This window comes from Lynx rufus, unplaced genomic scaffold (genome assembly GCF_022079265.1).
Source record: "Lynx rufus isolate CCGP_SWC_20201006 ecotype Redwood Valley unplaced genomic scaffold, mLynRuf1.p SCAF_15, whole genome shotgun sequence".
Classification (NCBI taxonomy): Eukaryota; Metazoa; Chordata; class Mammalia; order Carnivora; family Felidae; genus Lynx; species Lynx rufus.
The window spans coordinates 16,120,924-16,134,252 of record NW_025814829.1 but is presented as its reverse complement, the minus strand read 5'-3'; the positions used below and the strand labels follow the sequence as shown (position 1 = coordinate 16,134,252).

The window sequence follows — 13,329 nt, the reverse complement described above, 5'->3', positions numbered from 1 at the left end:
ATTCACCACCACAGGCTGCATTACAGTAATTAGAGAAATCCAATGCCTGACCCTAAAAACCTCTGTCCCCTACCTCCCGTACGAGAATGGCTTACCAGAACCATTTTGCCACTTAACCAGGATGACCTGAGTCACCTTTCTGAAGTTAGATTTTTCATTTGAGAAAATTCAAAGATAAATCGACAGTAGAATCCTATATAAAACATTCAGTCATCAAACCTCCGTTAAATGCTCGACAGATAAAGGTATTTTAAAGTCACTGTATTTCCCTTTCTTTACTAAAGAATATGTTACATTGTTGATGCCTATTGTTAAATAAGATACCGAACTTATTTTTGACATTAAAACATTTCCTGAAAAATGTTCCTTTTCAGGCAAGTTTAGCTAATTTAAATATCTTTTGAAAGGATTAATGTGCTTATATTCACATCAGCATAATATAGAGAGAAATACTAAAGTATCTATGCTAAGCTTGAGAAAATTATTTTCTCAATAGTTTATATATAATGAGGTGGGTGAGAAAGAGGATTTGAAATGTGTAACTAGAAATTATAAGGTTATTAGAATAAGTTTTGTATACTTCTCACCAATAGAACTAGATTGAATTACAGTGTGTGAGGAGTTTTGAACAAAATTTCCACTTCTGAGTAGGAAGTACAAAACACATCTATTCACAATTACTCCATATATAAATGTTTGAAAAAATTTCTAAAATGGTGTTCAGCTTATCTAAAATTTCACACTGAACTCACATAAGTTCTAGGATTTAAGATTATGTCTGTCTCCCACAGGGCATCAAAATAATTCATCGAGTAAGAGCATAATTTCCACCTTAAACCTTTAAAGAAAGAGCTCTAAAATGGATAAATTGCAAGTGACAGAAACCCTATCCCTAAACACCAGATTATTTGAAAAGAAATTTGTTCACTATTAACAAGTGCAAGAGTGGGTCAGTCTAGAGGTCCATATGCTGGGAAACACGTCTCCCACCTCTCCGCTGGTGTCCACTACAATTAAGTGGACCTTCCCAACAAGGTGAGAATGAAATTAATGACAACTGCAAGCTCACAGATCACCAGTTCAGCAAGCCCAGCAGAAAGAGCACACCTTTTCCCGATACTGCCAAAAGATCGAGGTTGAACGGACTTAGGCCTGGAGTTGTAGGCAGATCTGTCCCACCCAGGCCACGTGGACCAGGGGCAAGCCAGGTATCATCTTCCGAAGACAAATCAGGCCCTGCTTCCACCCAATAGACACAAAAGCCCATTTCCCCCTCCATGAAGCCCTTCAAGAATATGGACTACTCACCCATCACAGAGCGTCTCCTGAAGCTGGCAATCCCCGACCGCCTCATCTGGCTCACCGTGACTCTTCTCTACGCCTTCCAGAAGGCCAAGGCCGAGCTCAGACTACCAACAAGGAGTTTCAGCCGCAGGAACGGTGGGACTCCCAGCCTATCACCTGCATCTGGCAGAACTGCACTGTCCGCGTGCACACTAGCGCTACTAAGCACATCAGACACCTCCCAAGCCCAGGCTCCAAGGCGGCAGCGAACGCGTGGCATGACTGGGGTGCTCCCGGCCTCTGCGGTCTTCTACCAGTGCCTGGTGAGCATCCCTCTGCGCATGTTCCACCTCTGGGCCTTCCTGGTTGGGGATGCTGAGCTGGGGCTACGACTGCATTCCGGTCACGTGGCTGACGCTCACCCTGCGCAGCCGCAGCATTGACGTGCTCGCGCACGTCCAAGACCACTGCGGGCTCACTACGATGCAGCCCTGCCCTCCCCTCTGCTACCTGGTCCCACTTCATTGCGGGCCTTCTGGGGGTGGGACGGGCTGCCAACTGCCCATCTCTGACCCCTGGGAGGCCTGTCTGCCTCTATAAAGGTCCCTGCTGCCCCTCCAGGGATGGCAGGCGGGGCACAGGCCAGCATCCGCAGAAGACAGCAGCACCCTGGGGAAATAGTGCTGATCCTGCCCAAGGGGCTCACAGTGGCAATAAAATGCTGGGGGTAGGGTGGGCATTCCTGCAATACCTTGACATCAAATAAATAACATGAGAAGTCTTAAAGGAATAAAGCCAATCTCCTGCATCTACCAAGACAAAGAAAAGAAGCGTCATTCAGCCACACAGCAGAACAGAGAAGCCTGTTTTACAGAAAAATACGAACCTCGTCTTCTGGTATCTCCACATAATGCAAGGATATAAGGTTCTCACATCTAGAAATTCAAATCTGAATAACCCAGCCACAAGACTTAATTCTGGTAAGAAATTATCTGTAGATTTCAACTGGGTATTAATTATAAATTATAATTGCCCAAGGACATTTCTTCTCTGTTGCCTTTAGCTAGAAGTTATATTAACTTGTATTGTTATTTACTTCTGTACCTATTTTAGGACAAGCACTACGCTTGACCTATCATTTTTCCCTCATGGAATGCTGTCTAGTACAATATCATTTAGGCATTTATTATTTAATATTTATTGATGTGCCTTGGCATTTAATATTCTAAAAAAGATCTGGTTCTCTTTCGGTTTCCATCATTAGGCCCCATGAAGAAGAGAAACTGCATAGGGAAAGGAGCAAAGTTTGTGAGTGCAGGCATATCTGCATTTTTGAGAGCTCATTATTTAGATTTTCTACAGGAAAAAAAAATGATTTCTCTTCAGCTTGCACGTTTGTTGCTTGAAAGTTTGTGGGCTGCTTACAACACAAATACAAAAACTGAATTTAAGAGAAATAATGCATTCTTACTTCTTGATAAGTCACTTTATAGCATTGGGACCAAAATGCAAATTGTAGTCATTTGCTATAAGTGGTTTCCATTAAGATAACAAAACTATAAAACATTGTGGGTTTTTTTTTTTTTTTGGTCAAATCTTTTTATAATTTATACCTAGCACTGTTAAGATACATTATTATTTAGCCCATTATTTGTACTAAGTGTTTTGCAGATGCTTCATTATGCTTTTCTAAAACTGATTATTACCATTTCTTCACTTGAATCAATTGAGACCTAACTTTCTCTATTTAGGAGACTAAGTCTAAATCAAGGAGGTTGTGTGTAATTATTATAATTCACCTGTGATCATTGAGGTATGTTGAATGAGAATATATCACAAATTCTAATGATCAAAAAACCATGTTACGGGGCGCCTGGGTGGCTCAGTCGGTTAAGCGTCCGACTTCAGCCAGGTCACGATCTCGCAGTCTGTGAGTTCGAGCCCCGTGTCAGGCTCTGGGCTGATGGCTCAGAGCCTGGAGCCTGTTTCCGATTCTGTGTCTCCCTCTCTCTCTGCCCCTCCCCCATTCATGCTCTGTCTCTCTCTGTCCCAAAAATAAATAAACGTTGAAAAAAAAATTAAAAAAAAAAAAAAAACCATGTTACAAGTCAAAAAAGTCAAAAAGCTAATAAATCTATACTCTTAAAACAGGTTGGGCTTTTCACGCCACTCTGAAGATAAGACCACATTCCTGCCTGTCATGTTGATAAGCAATATTAACATCAACTCAAGTGACCACATTTGTTTAGAGCCTGAGAAAGGACCCCCTTCCAAAATTTGCTCCAACAGCAGCTTGAAACCTTACCATTCTCCAATTGTAAGGAGAATTAGTCCTTCAATTCAAGACTTTGTGGGGGAGGGGAGAGGGTAGACGAACACACCAGGAACAGTTGAAGGAAGCAACTAAAAAGAGAGTTGAGGCCACACCAAGTACTTCATACCTTCCCTTAGGTCAACCCTCACTGCTCCTTCATTTATACCCATGCACAAAAGCAAGCACAAACAGCCAACGCTCAAGAACTGAAAGTAGTAGTCAGTAAAATAGGTATCACTGTAACACTGATCAGCCCCAATTCCCAGACCTCAGTCCAGGTTGGAAGAGGGAGTAGTGGCTAGCTGGGGGCTGGAGGGGTAAGAAGTGATTTTACTGTACCTGTGTTTGGATGCCTTTGAAGACTCATCATAAAATGGTAGACTTTCCCTGGGGGGGAAACAGCACATGAAAAATGAAATTAGCACCATGTTAAACTTTACTACACATTTTAACTTTCTTTCCAGTATAATATGTCACAGTAGTAAGAATTCAGATAGGTAGACACAGATAGAATCTTTAAAATAATACCTTTTGAGTAGGTCCTAGAAAATTTTGAATTTGTTTCCTTCCCCTTAGCCAACAGTAGCACTTATTTTTTTAAGAGAAATCATGTTTTTTTTTTTAATTTACATCTTAGTTAGCATATAGAACAGTAGCCCTTATAGTCCTGCGCATTGTTCTGCACTAGAAAGCAGAGTCCTTGACAAATTCATTTAGATTAAAAATCTTATTTTCCCTATTTAACCAATGACTCTACATATGGTAAATAAATTTGATTACAATTCTTTAATTTTTTACTGTATTTTTTTTTAGACAGTGAGAGACAGAAATGAGGGAGGAGCAGGGAGGGAGGGGGGGGAGAGGGGGAGAGGGGGAGACACAGAATCTGAAGTAGGTTACAGGCTCTGAGCTGTCAGCATAGAGCCTGACATGGGGTTCAAGCAGTGGAACCATGAGATCATGACCTGAGCTGAAATCAGACATTTAACCAACTGAGCCACCAAGGCGCCCCTGATTAGAATTCTAAGGGTCATGATCTGTGAATCACATTTTTAGGTTATTCCCAAAATTTTTTAAGCATGAGAGTTAAACACTCAAGTATACTTTTTAAAAGTCACCAGAAAATGCCCCCCAGAACAGCTGGACACCATGAAAAACCATGATCCATATTGTTCGTATGAAAATGAAACAGTACAATCTCCTGATTTGGCCTTCAATATTGAAGTAACATAGCCAATTACAGAGGAACATTCTGATAGGTATAGGAAAAGGAATCATTTATTCAGAAAGTTCTTTGGAGCATATTCTATTCCATATGGCTCTACCAAGGAAATCCCAGATTTGAAGAGAGCAGCCCATTCATTTAGGTAGCTTCCAACATATTTTAAAAATTAATGTGTAAAGAAATGCCCTAGGAAGGCTTTTCATTTTTAAACCGAGTAACTTGTCTGTATTAGCTGCCACCAGAATACTCATAATAAAATCTGAAATTTACAATGTTCTAAGAACTCTACAAATGTGCATATTGTTTAAGTAGTTGTGACAGAAACCACATGATCTGCAAAGCCTTAAATATTTACTATCTGGCTTACCCCGCTGGAAAAGAAGTTTGCTAACCCAGGACCAAACGAAAGCTAATGATTTTTTTTAACCTTTTCCCTGCTTCATTGCTTTGGTTAAATGTTGGTTTCTATTGTTGAGTAGTCAAAACTATCAGTATTTAAATTCTGCAGTTCGAATCTACTTAAGAAACAACAATCTCCCATCAGCTGTCATAAATTTAAACTTTGCTGACAAAAATCTCTACACAGCCCCTTCTCATCTGGATCATACACCTGCTTTCTAGGTACTCCTATGATGCAGGTCTCATCTGACTTTTATAAGGAAGATACAGGACCACCTTGGAGCTATAGCATCTGTTTCCAATTATCTAACAGCAAATGATTAGGCAATTAGACATTTTAAAGTCTATTTTTTATCTATATAGCTAGTAAACTCTAAATTTTGGTCCCTAATCTCACTTGTAGAGACCATGTTTTTTCCATGAAAGGTGGTGGTTTCTGGGCCAACATGCCCTTAGAAGGGGTCAGCACTGAAAGAATCCTTTTAAGGGACTGAGGTAGCACATTGGGAAGGAAAATGTGGACTAGCTATTTATAATCTATTTACCCCTTCATCTGAACAATTGAAAAACTCCTACAGCCGCCTGCCTATCCATCTTTCTATTTCTCTTTTTTTCCTTTTCCTTCTTTTCTCATCTCCTGGAGAAAAAAAAGAGTGGATCCAGATGATCAGAAAAGAAAACGCAAGAGAATCATTAGTTCAGTTCCTTCTCTGCTTACACGCTGGCCGCAGCCCTGTCCTTAAAGCTAACACTGCCATGCATTTTGCTGTGAGATAAGTTACAAACTCAACGTAAAAGTCACCAAAAAAACAAAAACAAAAACCACAAAATGTCCTAGAGATTTCAGCCACATGCATTATGTACTCACTAATTAACACAAAGCCTAAACAGTAACCTATAGAAGCAATTAGGTCTAAACCAAAAGGAAATCATACTGTTTCAAACAGAAATGTTAATAAATATGGAAATCCTGACCTATAGCTCAAGGGTGTTGTCAGTATTCAAATTACAGTTTGAGTCAAGGCAGGAAGAAACAAGGTAAAAAAGAGGACAGCACAGAGATTAAGAGGATGCTAGAAGAACTATTGAAAATGTGGCATGATCTTCAGGAGGAATGACCTTTACCTCTGGCAATAAAGAAGTCTTTGGAGACTTTAGCTCAGATCCTTTCCACAGAGCAAAGGGAGCAGAAGGTAGATATTCACACCCATGGAAACTAGAAGTAGAAGCAGACTCTTCAGATCCAAAGGACAAAGATAAATAAAAGAGTAAAGCTTTAAAGCTTAAAAACCCAAGGCTCCTTCGTGTCCATGTTTCATACTTTCCTATCCCTCTGCAATACAGTAGCCCTAATTAAAAGCAGTAATTGAAAGAGGGACAGAGAGGAAGGGTGACCAGAGAAAAGGAAAGGAGAGTAGGCCACGGGGCAGGTAAAGAACATGAGCAAGAATGAGCTGGATACCCAGAGTCGAAGACAGAAAGCTGACTGGAAAACAGATGGGATTGGGAAACAAATTTAGTAGAAAAGCAGATTTGTGGAAAGAGGGAAAAACAGCACTGGGGAGGCAGGAACGGATGGAATGAAAAACAACAGAGAAGGACCTATGGAAAATCCCCAAAAGGCAGCAAGGAGGAGGAGGAAGTAAAAGCAAAAATAAAGAGAAGGGATTAACCCAAAAGCAGTTTAGGTTTGTTTACCAACTAGTATTACAAAAAAACTAGTTGAAAATAACCCCAGAAATTTGAAACCACAGTGAAGCTGTATGTTATTTTAAATTTTACCTCAAAAGAGAGTGATACTAATTTTAAGATCTTAGGCTCTGGATGGGAGAAGATTAGGATGAGGCTAAGATTTGAAGTACAGATTGTGTAAATTCCAGAGAGTTCAGGAAAAGAAACCTCTTTCAACATAACTGGCTATTCAAGGGCAGTTACAGGAAAAAGAATCATCAAATGTCGAGAATGGTGTTCTTTTAACATGCTCTAGGGTAGAACGCATCTTTACTAGTCAATCCACCTGCAGCAAGAAATGGAGAATAAAAAATTGCACTGTTACTGTGTGCCCAGCACAAAGTAAGGGCTCATTAAATATTTACTGATAGAATGAACTCATCTTTTTCATTATTACGGTGAAATAAATATCATGGGTTAAGGACATTTGAAATCCCAATTCAGAGTTGTAAGAGGCAACTAAATCTTTCTAAAACTGTAACAAGGTATGAGCCAAGGTATTGCTTAAAAGGGATCACCACTTGTTGAACTACTATGTGTAGAACAAGATTCTAAGCACTTTCTTATCTTATTTAATCTTCCCAGCACACCTGGAAGATGATTATTCTCTCCAATCAACAGTTTCAAAAACTAAGACTCAAGGAATTTTAGTGTATCACCCACTAGCCAATAAGGACTTTTGAGGACTGGAACTTGTGTGCCAGAAATAAATTACACAAAGCCAGGGGTTTTAGCCTATTTTGGTCTCTGTTGTTTCTTCCTAGATAAATGCCTGACACAAAGAAGAAACTAGACAAGTACTTATTGAACGAATACATAAGTGAATGAATGCCTATGTATGATCAGACAACTGATCATATGGCTAGGGGAAAAAAATACATAATCTTGCCGACTGGTCTCATTTTAAATTCATGATGGTTAACCTCCAAAGTGGACTCCTAGCCTTGACATAGCAATCCAAGTTCTTTCAGTCCCGTGTGTGTGTGTGTGTGTGTGTGTGTGTGTGTGTGTATGAAAGTATTTAAAACTGTGAGTCAGGATGAGATCACTTCACGTAAGTGCGGGGGGGGGGGGGGGGGGAAGATCTAATGTTTAAAAGCCAGAGAGACCAGGAAAAAAAAATTGAAAATAATTTTAAGAGCAGCTAGTGTGGCAGGGCAAGACTTAAGAGAATGGTATCCCAGCAGCAAAGAGAAGGCAGTATCTCAAAAAGGGGATAATTAGTCGGTGTCTCTAAGAAACACATGTGCATGCAGGTTTCCTAGGGACTGCTCTCAGGATTAGCACCTGTAAGGAACTGGGAAACACAGGACAGTGCACAGGGCTTGACTAACGTACAGGGAACTGGAAAGTTAGGATAGATAGTCCCCTACCCTCTTGAAGCAAGATGCCCGCATACACCTCTCATTGGATTCAGCTGGTCTCAAGATTACCTAATACTTCTCCTGCTTCACTTTCTATTATCTAGATTCACCTTACCCTGGGAGTAAATCCCAAATTCCCCTCCAGGCGAATAATTAAAGTCTCAGTACAACCTGAACAGAGAAGGGCTAAATCTGCTGAGAAAGGGACTTCACAGAAAAGAGGGGCAGGACTTGGCAACATGTTTACTCTTCCGTTTTCACTGTAAGTTTCCTCCAACACTGGGTTGTGTGTAGTCTACATCAGTGACATAGTGCTTGCCCTCTCACCTTGAGCATTTATGCCATCAGATGGCACCAACTATTTTACCTCCTTACAGCAGCTATAAACAGTCTCAGGGAGGCCTGCTCAGTCCTCGAGGATTTTGGCTTCTGGGCTCCATACCATTCTTTCCAATACTATTTTGGTCCTAATTCTTAGAGAGCTCAATATCCACAAAGCTCATTTCCGTTGCGGGACCTCTCTTTCAAGGATCCCGTTGTCTACTTTGTCTTACCCATCCACTCAGGTGTTCATACCTGAGAACTTAGCAATACCAAAAACTGAAACCATAAGCTGTCTATATCAACCAGAGAAACAGAACCACTAAAAATTTAACAAATAGAACAGAAATGGGAGCTGGTTACTCACCTTCGGTAAGGCTGTTATCTTCATGTCCAATGCTAGAACTGTCCACAGGGCAGGCAGTTAAAAAGGAAGAATATAAAAATGGAGAGAAAACAAATTAGAACCCACAAGGACGGATGGGAAGCCATTTCAGTCTCTCACCACTTCCAACCTTAAGTTGGGCACCTTGCTGCTGGAGATACTGAGGCCCTCCATGAAGGAGTGAGACACATACCTGACCCAAGGGATGGAGAAGCTGAAGGAGAATCCAGGGGGTGTTGTGGTGGCAGTCTAACTGCTGCCCAAAGCAGTGAGATAACCCAGCAAACAGGCAACAATGTACATGAGCTACAAAGCACGCACCCTGTTTTTGAGCATAAAAACAAGATGACTGTTGCCTTGATCCCACCCTCCCCCTAAATACAAACACGCCAGAAGGTAAGGTGGTTCAGCTGGACCAAATTGGCTCATTGAAAAACCACCATCCCCACCTCCCATAGTTTTAATTTAAACTAGGTACTCCCTGGAAACCAGCTGCTATCCTTCCAGCTCATTACCTCTAGAATTCTTCCAACAGTTCTTTGCTACCACTCCAAAGTGTCCAATAATCCAGCGATCCTTTTAAGGTGCCTCACAGTCACTATATCCTCATTTCCTCTGTACCCAGTTTATTATTGGTATCACCCCCTTGCATAAGCCCATATCTCACCTTCCTCTCTCTTTTCATCATGCTCACCTGCTCAAACATCACACACACCGCACATACACACACAATTAAATCCAACTCTCCACTTGTTGCCTGAACCAGCACAGCTGGACTATTACTGCAAAAAAAAAAAAACCAAAAAACAAAAAAAAAAAACCCACATAACCATTCTAATAGACCTTACTTTGAGTTCACTCACCTCAGATGAAGTCCTCATGCTCTCCAGCAGCCCTACTATATTTCCCCAGGATACATAGATACACCATCTCAAACCCTCTCCATTTCGGGCTTCTCTTTAACCTTCAAACACAGCCTCCATCTTTCATGCTCAGCTCATGATCTTGCTGCTATTTGTGTCTGTTATCTACTGCTGCTTAATAAAACATACTGAAAGGTAGCAGCTTAAAACAGGAACAATGATTCAACTCACTGTTCTGTGACTTGGTAATTTGGGCTGTGTTTACTGTGTTCTCAGCTGGGTTCACTCACAGGTGTGGGCCTCAACTGAGATGGCTGGGAAGGCAGAGGCAGCTGGGCGCCCCGTCCACATGGATTTTCACTCTCCGTCATCATTTCTAGAATGAGAATGGAAGCTTCACGACTTCTCAAGGCCTAGGGTTAGAACTGGAAAAATATCACTTCTGCTGCATTTATGGGACAGAGCAAATCACAGGTCAAATTTAAAGAATTGTGGAAACAGACTTCACCTCTTGATGATAGGTCAATCTATGGCTATATTTAGAACCTATCAAATTGTTTTATTACCCATGAAAAGGACAATGGATCACAAATAAGGACAGAAAGCAAAAGAAATGCCATATCCATATTTTTCATTTTACCTATTTTATCAACATTCTCATATAAATACAGATTATCAAAATTTATTCAATATTTGTGCTTTGTGCTTTCTTAATTTAAATATTTATTGAATTAGGGGTGTCTGGGTGGCTCAGTCGGTTGAGTGTCCAACTTTGGCTCAGGTCATGATCTCACAGTTCGTGAGTTTAAGCCCCGCAGCAGGCTCTGTGCTGACAGCTCAGAGCCTGGAGCCTGCTTTGGATTCTGTGTCTCCTTCTCTGACCCTCCCCTGCTCATGCTCAGTCTCTCTCTCTCTGTAAAATAAATAAACATTTAAAAAAAATTTTTAATAAATAAGTATTGATTGAATTGCACATTAAATATTCTCTGATAGGGATCAGCATAGTATGGTCCACAGGCCAAATACAGACAGTGAATAAAACTTTTGTAAATAAAGTTTTACTGGAACACAGTCATGTTCATTCATTTATGTAAATCTATAACTGTGTTCATACTACAGCAAAGGAGTTGTGTAGTTGCAACAGAGATAGTATGACCCATAAAGCCTAAAATATTTATCTGGCCTTTTACAGAATAAATTTGCCAATTCCTGCTTGATGGCATCATTTTTCCATCTCTGAGTAAGCCTATTGATTCTACAAATTCTAGCAGACATGATGTCCATTATTCAAATCCCAGTGGTTTATGCAAAAGAACTACCTCAACAGTGCCACACTTTATAGGCTCAACCTTTGTGTTCCAAGAAATTTCTTTGGTAGGCTTTTCAGATGCTGCCACATAAAATAAAATATTTATTCCATATAATAGAACCAAAAATCCCCTGCAAAGAACACTTAGTACAGCCACCTTTTCAAATAGCACTAACCCTAAGTAATGCATAAGATCGTCTTTTACTTTATCAAACCATTAATCAAGCATAAAAGAGTAATACTTAGATAGAGCTCTAAAGTATTATTGCACTTCAAAATCATCCAGGGAAGTTACTAACAGGCTGATTCTCAAGCCCCATCCCTCAGATACTGCAATCCACTAGGTTTGAAGAATGGCCCAGGAACCTGCATTTTTAACAAGCACTACACTGATTTTGATGCTGGTGGTCCAGAGACCTCATTTTGAGAAACTCTAAACTAACTAGGGTGAGTAACCAGAAATAAATGAGGCTTAATTAATCATTGCTTTTACTGCTTTGTTTTCTAGGGGGAAAAAAATCAGTATCCCCATAGTTTACCAGGTAAATAATGTAATACATCATTTCCTTAGAATTTTTGCCAGCGTTGAATAGAAGGTCATTGTTAGGCAGTTTGGAATCTATTCCAAAAGTTACTTTGCTCAACCTCTTTATGGTCATCCTGATAATATTGATTATATCTATATTTTACCAGCATTTTAAAATTATCAGAACTATTGGACCTTTTTAGCATTTTGGAAGGCACTTCTCTATTCCCCCCTCTCTCCTTAGAACCTATTACAATACAGTTTGCTGAGATTTTTCCTTTAAAAACATGTAATGGAAAAAGAATTGAAATTTAAAAATTAGATGTGTCATCTGTGTATGCAGACTCAAAGCAAATTTCTCACTTGTAACATGAGGGGATCATACTGACTATGCTTTGCTATACCTCACATATTTGACAATGTGTGATTTTCTGCTCTTTACATTTATATCAAGACTGTAAAGATGAATTTCAAGTGTTCACATCTATACTTATTTAGGGAATAAAAGTAGATTAAGAAAGTTCTCATATTGTCACAGATATTGTACTGTCTTTAGTAGGTACCTAAATAAAAAAATAGGAAACTGTACTTTAAATTGACACCCATTGGAGGAAATGGTATTCTTTTTTTTCCTTTTAAATCCATGAATACATGGAAAGTTACATTTCATTACAATTTCAATTTTGTATGACTCTATCACTGGAATGCTGCTCATGAAATGTAATGACAGTTTAGGCCATTGGTTCACCTATGAATAACTCAGATGTTTTAGCTGGACGAATTCTCATTCCATGTTGACTATTTTGCTACTACCATAAATAATGTTCAGGCAGAGCTTTGTGGAGGAAAATGAAGAATTTTTTTGTAGTACTTTTGATAGTGTACACATGGAAATGCCCAAAATTGTTCTCCTTCTTTATTATTTTGCATTTATATAGCACCTTCTATATGACTTAAAACCCATAAAAATTGAAGGCAATGAATTGATGCCTGAGAGAAATTTAATAGAATAGGACCCAGAATGAGGCACAGAAGAGAAACAATGCTCCTGTGATTACGACTTTATAAACAAATCCAATTGCTTTTAGCTGTGCGGGTTTTTTTTTTCCTATTTGTATACCCATATCTACACATATGGAACAATAAATCCAGCAGTTTCCAGCAAAGGCATCAAATAGCCTAGATGTCAAAGAGACAAAGGAATGATACACTCTTGAAAGTGGCCATGAATGTCACCAACTCAGAAGCCACAGCTTTTTGAGCAGGGTGTCCCTGAGCAAATACACTAACAGCAACACAAGTAACACTTTCTATTTATATACTGCTTTTTTAGGTAGTAGGCATTACCCTAAGTATTTTACGCGCCTTATATCATTTAATTTTCACAAAACACAGAATCTTATTAGGAAAGTATCATATCCCACTTTTAGTGATGAGGATTTCAGTGTTGGAGGTTAAAACTTTGGGTGCCAATTATATTGTCAGAAAGATGCGGAGCCAATGAGCAGATCTATGTTCAACCACAGGTGTATCTTCACTCAGGCAAGTAATGACTTTCTTCTTTTGGAGGATTCGCTCTTCATCTTTCCCATTCTCCAACCCAATATC

General features: G+C 39.7%; 1 long non-coding RNA gene across 1 annotated transcript in view; it reads right to left on the bottom strand.

Annotated features, from left to right (window-relative positions):
• Nucleotides 1-9,993, bottom strand: part of LOC124509956 (uncharacterized) — a 363,789-nt gene extending 353,796 nt beyond the window's left edge. Inside the window, exons 1-3 of the long non-coding RNA XR_006961547.1 lie at nucleotides 9,887-9,993; nucleotides 9,006-9,043; nucleotides 3,938-3,985 (exon numbers count right to left, since the gene is read on the bottom strand). This is a non-coding gene — a long non-coding RNA (uncharacterized LOC124509956). The remainder of the gene's footprint in view (nucleotides 1-3,937; nucleotides 3,986-9,005; nucleotides 9,044-9,886) is intronic.
• Nucleotides 9,994-13,329: the final 3,336 nt, after the last annotated feature.